This window comes from Delphinapterus leucas, chromosome 9 (assembly GCF_059928025.1).
Source record: "Delphinapterus leucas isolate spDelLeu-1000000601 "Yukka" chromosome 9, BTC_Dleu_Yukka2, whole genome shotgun sequence".
NCBI lineage: Eukaryota > Metazoa > Chordata > Mammalia > Artiodactyla > Monodontidae > Delphinapterus > Delphinapterus leucas.
Genome location: NC_143137.1, coordinates 42,523,954 through 42,535,193, shown reverse-complemented (window position 1 = coordinate 42,535,193; position 11,240 = coordinate 42,523,954).

Genomic DNA, 11,240 nt, shown 5'->3' with positions numbered 1-11,240 from the left:
GAAATTTTTGGCCAACTCAATACGTTGTCAACTTCTCCCTCCACCTCACCTCTAAAACATCTAATAGTCACCAAATCCTTCTTATTTTACCTTACAAAATATATGTCAATTTTGCATCTTTCTCTATATTTTTACTCCAATTTGACATATACTAGGTACCAGTGATTTCTTTTTCTTTTTTTTTAACATCTTTATTGGAGCATAATTGCTTTACAATGGTGTGTTAGTTTCTGCTTTATAACAAAGTGAATCAGTTATACATATACATATATCCCCATATCTCTTCCCTCTTGGGTCACCCTCACTCCCACCCTCCCTAATCCCACCTCTCTAGGTGGTCACAAAGCACAGAGCTGATCTCCCTGTGCTCTGTGGTTGCTTCCCACTAGCTATCTATTTTACATTTGGTAATGTATATATGACCATGCCACTCTCTCACTTTGTCCCAGCTTACCCCTCCCCCTCCCCATATCCTCAAGTCCATTCTCTAGTAGGTCTGCGTCTTTATTCCCATCTGGCCCCTAGGTTCTTCATGACCTTTTTTTTTTTTCCTTAGATTCCATATATATGTTAGCATACGGTATTTGTTTTTCTCTTTCTGACTTACTTCACTCTGTATGACAGACTCTAGGTCCATCCACCTCACTACAAATAACTCAATTTCATTTCTCTTTATGGCTGAGTAATATTCCATTGTATATATGTGCCACATCTTCTTTATCCATTCATCTGTTGATGGACACTTAGGTTGCTTCCATGTCCTGGCTATTGTAAATAAAGCTGCAATGAACACTGCGGTACATGACTCTTTGTGAATTATGGTTTTCTCAGGGTATATGCCTAGTAGTGGAATTGCTGGGTCATATGGTAGTTCTATTTGTAGTTTTTTAAGGAACCTCCATACTGTTCTCCAAAGTGGCTGTATCAATTTACATGCACACCAACAGTGCAAGAGGGTTCTTTTTTCTCCACACTCTCTACAACGTTTATTGTTTGTAGATTTCTTGATGATGGCCATCCTGACCGGTGTGAGGTGACACCTCATTATAGTTTTGATTTGCATTTCTCTAATGATTAATGATGTTGAGCATTCTTTCATGTGTCTGTTGGCAATCTGTACATCTTCTTTGGAGAAATGTCTATTTAGGTCTTCTGCCCATTTTTGGATTGGGTTGTTTGTTTTTTTGATATTGAGCTGCATGAGCTGCTTGTAAATTTTGGAAATTAATCCTTTGTCAGTTGCTTCATTTGCAAATATTTTCTCCCATTCTGAGGGTTGTCTTTTGGTCTTGTTTATGGTTTTCTTTGCTGTGCAAAAGCTTTTAAGTTTCATTAGGTCCCATTTGTTTATTTTTATTTCCATTTCTCTAGGAGGTGGGTCAAAAAGGATCTTGCTGTGATTTATGTCATAGAGTGTTCTGCCTATGTTTTCCTCTAAGAGTTTAATAGTGTCTGGCCTTACATTTAGGTTTTTAATCCATTTTGAGTTTATTTTTGTGTATGGTGTTAGGGAGTGTTCTAATTTCATTCTTTTACATGTAGCTGTCCAGTTTTCCCAGCACCACTTATTGAAACGGCTGTCTTTTCTCCACTGTATATTCTTGCCTCCTTTATCAAGATAAGGTGACCATATGTGTGTGGGTTTATCTCTGGGCTTTCTATCCTGTTCCATTGATCTATATTTCTGTTTTTGTGCCAGTACCATACTGTCTTGATTACTGTAGCTTTGTAGTATAGTCTGAAGTCAGGGAGCCTGATTCCTCCAGCTCCGTTTATCGTTCTCAAGATTGCTTTGGCTATTCGGGGTCTTTTGTGTTTCCATACAAATTGTGAGATTTTTTTTCTAGTTCTGTGAAAAATGCCATTGGTAGTTTGATGGGGATTGCAATGAATCTGTAGACTGCTTTGGGTAGTAGAGTCATTTTCACAATGTTGACTCTTCCAATCCAAGAACATGGTATATCTCTCCATCTCTTTGTATCATCTTTAATTTCTTTCATCAGTGTCTTATAATTTTCTGCATACAAGTCTTTTGCCTCCTTAGGTAGGTTTGTTCCTATTTTATTCTTTTTGTTGCAATGGTAAATGGGAGTGTTTTCTTGATTTCACTTGCAGATTTTTCACCATTAGTGTATAGGAATGCAAGAGATTTCTGTGAATTAATTTTGTATCCTGCTACTTTACCAAATTCATTGATTAGCTCTACTAGTTTTCTGGTAGCGTCTTTAGGATTCTCTATGTATAGTATCATGTCATCTGCAAACAGTGACAGCTTTACTTCTTCTTTTCAGATTTGGATTCCTTTTATTTCTTTTTCTTCTCTGATTGCTGTGGCTAAAACTTCCAAAACTATGTTGAATAATAGTGGTGAGAGTGGGCAACCTTGTCTTGTTCCTGATCTTAGTGGAAATGGTTTCAGTTTTTCACCATTGAGGATGATGTTGGCTGTGGGTTTGTCATACGTGGCCTTTACCATTTTGAGGTAAGTTCCCTGTATGCTTACTTTCTGGAGGGTTTTTATCATAAATGGGTGTTGAATTTTGTTGAAAGCTTTCTCTGCATCAGTTGAGATGATCATATGGTTTTTCTCCTTCATTTTCTTAATATGGTGTATCACATTGATTGATTTGCGTATATTGAAGAATCCTTGCATTCCTGGGATAAACCCCACTTGATTATGGTGTATGATCCCTTTAATGTGCTGTTGGATTCTGTTTGCCAGTATTTTGTTGCGGAATTTTGCATCTAGGTACATCAGTTATATTGGCCTGTAGTTTTCTTTCTTTGTGACATCTTTGTCTGGTTTTGGTATCAGGGTGATGGTGGCCTCGTAGAATGAGTTTGGAGTGTCCTTCCTCTGCTATATTTTGGAAGAGTCTGAGAAGGATAGGCGTTAGCTCTTCTCTAAATGTTTGATAGAATTTGCCTGTGAAGCCATCTGGTCCTGGGCTTTTGTTTGTTGGAAGATTTTTAATCACAGTCTCAATTTCAGTGTTTGTGATTGGTCTGTTCATATTTTCTATTTCTTCCTGGTTCAGTCTCAGAAGGCTGTGCATTTCTAAGAATTTGTCCATTTCTTCCAGGTTGTCCATTTCATTGGCATATAGTTGCTTGTAGTAATCTCTCATGATCTTTTTTATTTCTGCAGTGTCAGTTGTTATTTCTCCTTTTCCATTTCTAATTCTATTGATCTGCGTCTTCTCCCTTTTTTTTTTGATGAGTCTGGCTAATGGTTTATCAATTTTGTTTATCTTCTCAAAGAACCAGCTTTTAGTTTTATTGATCTTTGTTATAGTTTCCTTCATTTCTTTTTCATTTATTTCTGATCCAATCTTTATGATATCTTTCCTTCTGCTAACTTTGGGTTTTTTTTTTGTTCTTTCTCTAATTGCTTTAGGTGTAAGGTTAGGTTGTTTATTTGAGATGGTTCTTGTTTCTTAAGGTAGGATTGTATTGCTATAAACTCCCTTCTTAGAACTGCTTTTGCTGCATCCCATAGGTTTTGGGTCATTGTGTTTTCATTGTCATGACCTCTTTCTTGAACTTCTGCACAGTTCCCTAACAAATCTAAATGGTAATTCCAGTACTGGAACTACCAAACTGATCTCCCCCTCCCTCCCCGCCACAACCACTACAGTAACTAAAGAAATCTATTTAAAACATGTCTGAGTACATAAACATTTAATTGTTCCCTCAGTATATGAAAAAACAAAAGCTTCTTTAATTGGCACATAAGACCCTAAAATCCCTGGATTCTTGTCTCTCCACGCCCATTTCTCGCCACTTTCAAGCACCTATTTTATCCTTCAACAAATTGTTGTTGTTTCATATGCACAAGCCATTTAATTTCTCACCTCACTTTGTCTCACCTCCATAACTTTGTTCATGCTGTCATCTGTGCCAGAATCAATGTCTTTCCCTCCCTTTTCCCCTGACCTATCCTTACTGACCCTTCAGGGTTCAGCTCAGGTGTCATCTCATTTTGACTCCTCCCCACTCCAATCATATTCAGGCTCGGACAGGGAACCCACAAGAACCTGTCAAAGGAACGCTACGGCCTGCCGGGAGCTGGTTTTGGCTTTTCTGAGTGTAACAGTTTCCTAGAATCGTTCACAGAAGAAATTTTAAAAAGCAAGAGTAATACATGGAAGTGATTAAGCCTTTAAAGTGTACACTTTGTTCCTAAGGTCCTGTTAATTACCATTTAGGAAAGGCTTATTTGCATTGTCCTCAATTACTTAGGCAACTAAATAGCTTTTACCGATCAGATTGAGCAGCATTTGCTTAATAACAAATGCAGTGGCACAGTCTATTGATAGTCTCCTCCCAGAGATGGGCTTATTTAAGCTTGAGCTCCAGAGGGAAAGTTTTTTTACTGGAGTGCATTATAATTGTTCATAGAACCACTTAGATCTAGAGAAACATAAGCTTGGGGGGTTTTTCCTCACTATTTTTAAATTAAGGAATAAGTAAACCAAAAGAGCATATCCAAGTAATTCCAATGTCCATTCCACTCATTCAATGAGTCCACATCTGCCACGAAAAGCTCTGTAAAATTCCTATTTGATCTAATCACAAGCCCACAACTCTGAAGACCCTGCTCTCATCTGACCTTCTCAGTTAGAACTTCTCTGACTATCCAGAACTGCCGTGAGATTTCTCTCCTCCAATTTTTCTGACAATTTTCTGGTAGTTCCCGTGTGCTTGCCAATGCTTCTAATTGTTGTTAGTTATAGAGAAACAAAAAGGAAGAGACAGGCAGAACACTGGTGTTCAATATAAAAATGCCAGCTGGGGACTTGGCAAGAGGCAGGCAACACCAGATCGTGGAAGGCTTTGATGCTAAACTAGGGGCTCAGACTTCACCCTATTAATGGTGAAGATCCAGAAAGAGAAGATTTACCCTCCTGCCTCTCAGGTCCTGGACAAAGTGTTATAACTTATCTCCCAAGAAAGTGACCCTAAGTCAGTGAATCAGTCTTAAGTTCTAGTCCTATTCATCAATCAGCAGAGAACCCCTGAAGCACTGTTTTGAGAAAGATTCTGGATCACATAATCAATTAAAGATATTTGTCATGGGGATGGGGGGAGAAGGAACTTCTAGACATATAGCATATTTTACCATAGCTTCTGGAGACATCCGTACAACTTATATAGTCTGTAACTTTAGAAATGAGCACAAAATCTCTAACCTTGGTCTCATATCTTGGTCTCAATTCCTCTGTAGTTTAACCAACTAAGTCAATGAAATTGATAAATCATGCACTTGACTTTTTCCAGAGGTGGATTTGAAAGGGGAAAGAAGAAGAAAGCAGAGGAACCTGGGGAAGGGGGCCATACCTGGATGTAGGGAGGTAACGAGAGGTCCAAGTTGTAAAATGATGGGTGCAGAAAGGGAAATTTTGAGGGTCTTCATGAGAATAAATATTTTCCTTTTCTTAGTTTTGCACTTTATTGATCCTCACACGGTCCTTGTTTTAGTACAGGTCTAAACACCTTTAAAACTCCTCTCCTCTGACTTAAAAGGTCAACTCTGTGATTAATATAATTCCTCTTCAGTCATTTCAAAACTCCTTCCTAAGTAGCTACATCTGAGTGGCGAGAGGCTCTAGTAATAAGGTCAAGTAACTCCTGCCTTGTCTTACATTCCCCTTAATGGCCACCTAACAAATCAGAAAAAAAGAAAAAAAAAAATCTCCCCAGGAATTCATTTCTACTGTAGCATAGCTGCAAATTTGAAAGAGGCTGAAATCAACCACTTGTGTGTTTTTGTTAGACTCTTTCACAGGACTGGTTAACATCTTGACAGATATCACTGGGAGATTCACTGGAGACTTCATGGCACCTGATCTGGTTTGCTGAGTAGTCCGCTATTTGCAGGTATGTAGCACCTTCCAAATGTGATGAGACAAACTGACATCAAAATTAGCTCTTGGATTCTTCATAAGGAAGATAATATAAAATCCTGCACTCTGATGCAACAAACTGCTCACTTCTTCCTAGTTGAAAGGAGAAGCAAAATTTCTAAGATTTTTTCCATGGTTTTTTTTTTTTTTTTTTGGTTGTTAAAAATAATACCTATATAAAGAAAATACAAATAAGAAACAATAAGAACATAAACATTCATATTTCAAGCATTAGGTAAAATTTCTGGGTTACTATTCCTTTTGACATATTATGGCTGTCTTAGTCCATTCAGGCTGCTATAACAAAAATACCACAGAGTAGGTGGCTTATAAAAAATAAACATTTCTCTCTCATAGTTCTGGCAGCTGGAAATCCAAGATCAGTGTGCCAGCATGGTCAGGTGAGAGCCGCCTTCCAGACTGCAGACTTCTCATTATTTCCTCATACACTATGACCAAGTGGGGTTTATTCCAGGTATGCAAGGCCAGTTCAACATTCAAAATTCAATTGATGTAATTCATAACAACAAAAGGTAAGAAAAGATTATATGATCATATCAATAGATACAGAAAAAACATTTGACAAAATCCAATACCCACTCACGGTAAAAACTCTCAGAAAACTATGCATAGAGAAAAGCTTCCTCAACTTGATAACAAACATTTACAAAAAACCTACAACTAACCTCATACTTAATGGTGAGAAACTAGAAGCTTTCCTCTTAAGATTGGAAACAAGGCAAGGATGTCTCCTCTCAACACTCTTATCCAGAATCATACTGGAAGTTCCAACTAATTCAAAAGAACTAGAAAAAGAAATAAAAGGTACATAGATTGGGAAAGATGAAATAAAAACATCTTTGTTCACAGATGACAAGTTTGTCTATGTAGACAATTAAGTAAAGAATAGCAAGGTTGCAGAATACAAGGTTAATATACAGAAGCCAGTTGTTTTTTCATATACCAGCAATAAACAATTTGAAGTTAAAGTTAAAAACACAGTACCATTTATGTTAGCACCATATATATGAAATATTTAGGTATAAATCTAACAAAATATATGCAAGATCAATATGAAGAAAACTGGGAAAACTCTGTTTAAAAAATATCAAACAATATCTTAAAATGTATAGATATTCCATGTTCATAGATAGGAAGGCTCACTATTGTTAATTCTTCCCAATGTGATTTATAAATTCAATGCAATCCCAATCAAAATCCCACCAAGTTATTTTATAGATATGGACAAATGCTGAAGTTTAAGGCAAAAGACACAGAATAGCAGATACAATATTGAAAAAGAAGAACATGCTTGGAAGATTGACACTATCTGATTTCAAGAATTACTATAAAGCTACAGAAATCAAGACAGCATGATATTGGAAAAGAATCAACAAACAGATCAACAGAACAGAATAGACGGCCCAGAAACAGATACACACAAAAAGTCTAACTGATCTTTGACAAAGGAGCAAAGACAATTCAATGGAGAAAGGATAGCCTGTTTAAGAAATGCTGCTGGAGTCATTGGACATCCACTTGCAAAAATAAATAAATAAGAATCCAACCAACTTTACACATTTCACAAAAACTCACTAAATATGGATCACAGACTGGAATGAAATATGCAGTACTATAAAACTACTAGAAAATAACATAGGAGAAAATCTAGGGGACTTTGGGTCTTTCAATGATTTTTTTAGATACAACATCAAAAGCACAATCCATAAAAGAAAAAATTGAAAGTTGGGGTTTTATGAAAATTTAAAATTTATTCTCTGCAAAAGACACTGTTAAGAGACTGGAGAAACAAGGCACAGATGGGAAAAATATGCAAAACATACATTTGATAAAGAATTTATATCCAAAATATACAACAAAATCCTAAAACTCAACAATAAGAAAACAAACAACCCTCTTCAAAATGGGCAAAAGAACTGAACAGACACTTCACTAAAGAACATACACAGATAACAAACAAGCATATGAAAAGAAGTTCAACATTACATGGCATTAGGGAATTACAAAGAAAAACAACAATGAGATACCACTACACACCTATTAGAATGGCTAAAAAAATTTTTTTAATTGAAGATATGAAATGGTATTGAGAATGTGTAGCTACAGGAGGTCTCATTCATTTCTTGTGGGAATGCAAAATGGTACACTTTAGAAGACAGTTTCATAGTTTCTTATAAAATTTAACATATTCTTACCATACGATCTAGCAATTGTGCTCCTAGGTATTTACCTAATTGAGTTGACAACTTATATCCACACGAAAGCCTGCACAAGAATGTTTATAGCAGTTTTATTCATAATTGCTAGAATCTAAAAGTAAGATACCCCTCAAAAGCTGAATGGATAAATAAGCCAAAATGAGCTATCAAGCCATGAAAAGTCATGGAGGAATCTTAAACACACATTGCTAGGTGAAAGAAGCCAGTCTAAAAAGGCTACTTTTGTATGATTATAACTACATGACATTGGAAAAGGAAAAACCATGGAGACAGTAAAAAGATCAGTGGTTGCCAGGGATTTGGAGGGATTGAATAGATAAAGCACAAGGGATTTTTAGGACAGTGAAACTCTTCTGCATGATACTGTAATAATGGATCAATGACATCATGCATTTGTCAAAACCCATGGAACTGCACAACACAAAGAGCGAATCTCAATATAAACCTTGGACTTTAGTTAATAATAATGTATCAATATAGGATCATCAATTTTAAAAAATTGACCACACTAATGTAAGATGTTAATAAGAGGAGAAAGTGTGGGGAAGGGGGGCTAATATGGAAACTCTCTGTCTTATCTGCTCAATTTTTTCTGTAAAAGTAGAATTGTTCTAAAAAATAAAGTATATTGACTTTTTTTAAAAGTCGGTTCAGAGATTCTACTTTAAATGAATCCAATCTGGCATTTTTCTAAATAAAAATTTTTAAGTTTTCTGCATTTAAGTCTCACTTTTCTGCAAGAATTTTTTTGTTTTTTTGGTTTCATATTTCCTAGGTCATTTTTGTCAGAATTGAGGGTGGGGTAGTGAGAATTTAGACATATGTCCTCAAGCTGCCATCTGTTCTACAAATGGTATCCCATATGTTGTTGACGTGTAGAATTTTCATTGTTGACATTTATGAATTGACTATAATTATACTTTAATTTCCTTCTTGACTCAAGTTAATTATAAGGGTGTTTACATTTCCAAGTGGTATTTTAAAAAAAAGAAGGTACTAATTTCAGCTTTTACTGCTTGTTGTTTTAGATATGTGAATTGTATAAATTCCACTTTTTGGAATCTATTGAGGGTTTTTCTTCTTGGTAGTTTAGTTTATGACTAATTTTTGAAATACTGCCTAGATATTTTACAATAATGTGTATTATTCTTACAGTTTGTTTAATTATTTCTACCTATGTATTATTGTGTTTTTTTCCTCTGTAGAACTTTGAACATCTTAGTTATACATTTAGTGTTATGTTACTTGTTACATTTAGGTTTATTAATATTCTATTGCCATTGTGTCTTGTATCTATTATCACTATAAATAATCCTTTTATTCCATGTAGTGTTATTTGCTTTGAATTTAATTTGTCTAACAGTAGTACTGTAATGAATGCCTTCTTTTAGTTTTCAGTTGCTCAGTATACGTTTGGTCATCACTCTATTTTTTTTTTAACATCTTTATTGAGGTATAATTGCTTTACATTGTTGTGTTAGTTGCTGCTATATAACAAAGTGAATCAGTTATACATATACATATATCCCCATATCCCTTCCCTCTTGCACCTCCCTCCCACCCTGCCTAGATGTTTGAAGACTCCTGAAGTTAAATACTCTTTTTGCCTGTGTCTCAAAGTAGATCTCTTTTTATTGACTTTGCCTGCTCCTCTGGGCACTCTACTGTGACCTTTCCTCCTGCTTCAGATTCTGAACTTGTGTGAGCCATCTCACTCAACACAGCCGCGGATGCCGCCATTCTTATGACCGTCTCATCACAACATTCTACCCGATGGGGTTCTGCCCTTGGGAGCTCTCCTTCCCATCCTTCTCTGATGCCATCTCTTCAATTGAGTGTGGCCAGCCTTAACAATTCTGAATTCATGGATCCCACATAAAAATCCCAGTTTTCTCTAAGGAGACAGTCATCTTATTTTTGTTGTAAAATTTGGCCATCATTTATCTCTCTGACCGTTCATCGCCTTTTTAGCAAGACTAGAATTTCTTCTTATATCCCTCAGGGGAGCGTTCAATCTCTGATCACTCTTCAGAACGCTCTCCCTATGGCACCTTCTACAACACTGATGCTGGGATGCATTTGTGGTAGTGTTACAGAGATAAAAATAATAAAGCAACGATGTAGTTGATCGTTGTTTGTCTGAGCCAGGGAATGAACAAAAAGATACAAATTCAGACAAAGGTTACTACCAAAGTCATGTTATTTCTATTTCATCTTAGAAGAAATTCAGACACTCACCCTTAGATTTCACTCTTCGAGTTACTTTTCTACCACTCTGAATTTGACCCAAAGATTACAAAGCAATGATATGGCTAGACTCCTGGTAGAAATGAGGCTCAAAGTTATTTGAAAAATTCCCACCCTGATCATCCTTTCAGGGGTATTTCATTTAATTACCTTTTGACTATGCTCTTCACAGAAGAGATATTAACCTCTTATATCCCAATTTCCTTCTCTGCAAAGTATGCAAATATCACTAAAGGGCATGGGTAAGCTTAATAAAAGAGAGGGTGGGAAGGAAGAAGAGGGGACCCAAGGGCTGACCCTAGTGAACAGCTCTGCTGCAGAAGTGGATGAGGAAGGGGAGCTCTGAGAGTGTCAGCACAGATGGTGATAAATGATTCAAAACAGCACATGGGCTCCCTGAAGCCAGATCCCTTCTATCATCTCTCAACAACTCACATTGATAAAAGGCAAATGAATGTTTGTTTCTAATTATTCTGGAATGTCAATTGTGGCAGAGAAAATTAGTTTAGCTTTAAAAGTCAATTACAAACACATGTACCATGCAAATGTCAAGAGGGACTGATCCTTGGAGAAATGCAGCGTCTCCGAAAAGCCAAGTGAATGAGTGAGCAAGCGAGAGCTGGAAGCACTCTCACTTGTCACAGCCAGCAGTGCAAATCCCAGTACCACGAACAGCAATCTTCCTGACATGGGAGTCAGTCATTCCTGTCCATACTCCAAACGTCATCCATCCCTTGGTTCAGTACCAAGGTTTCTAAATAGCACAAAATGCTCTTCTTTCCATGATGTGCATTTCCTCACCTCTGTGAGGCCACTCACCTCTCATTTCTGTTTTCAGGTTGTGCTA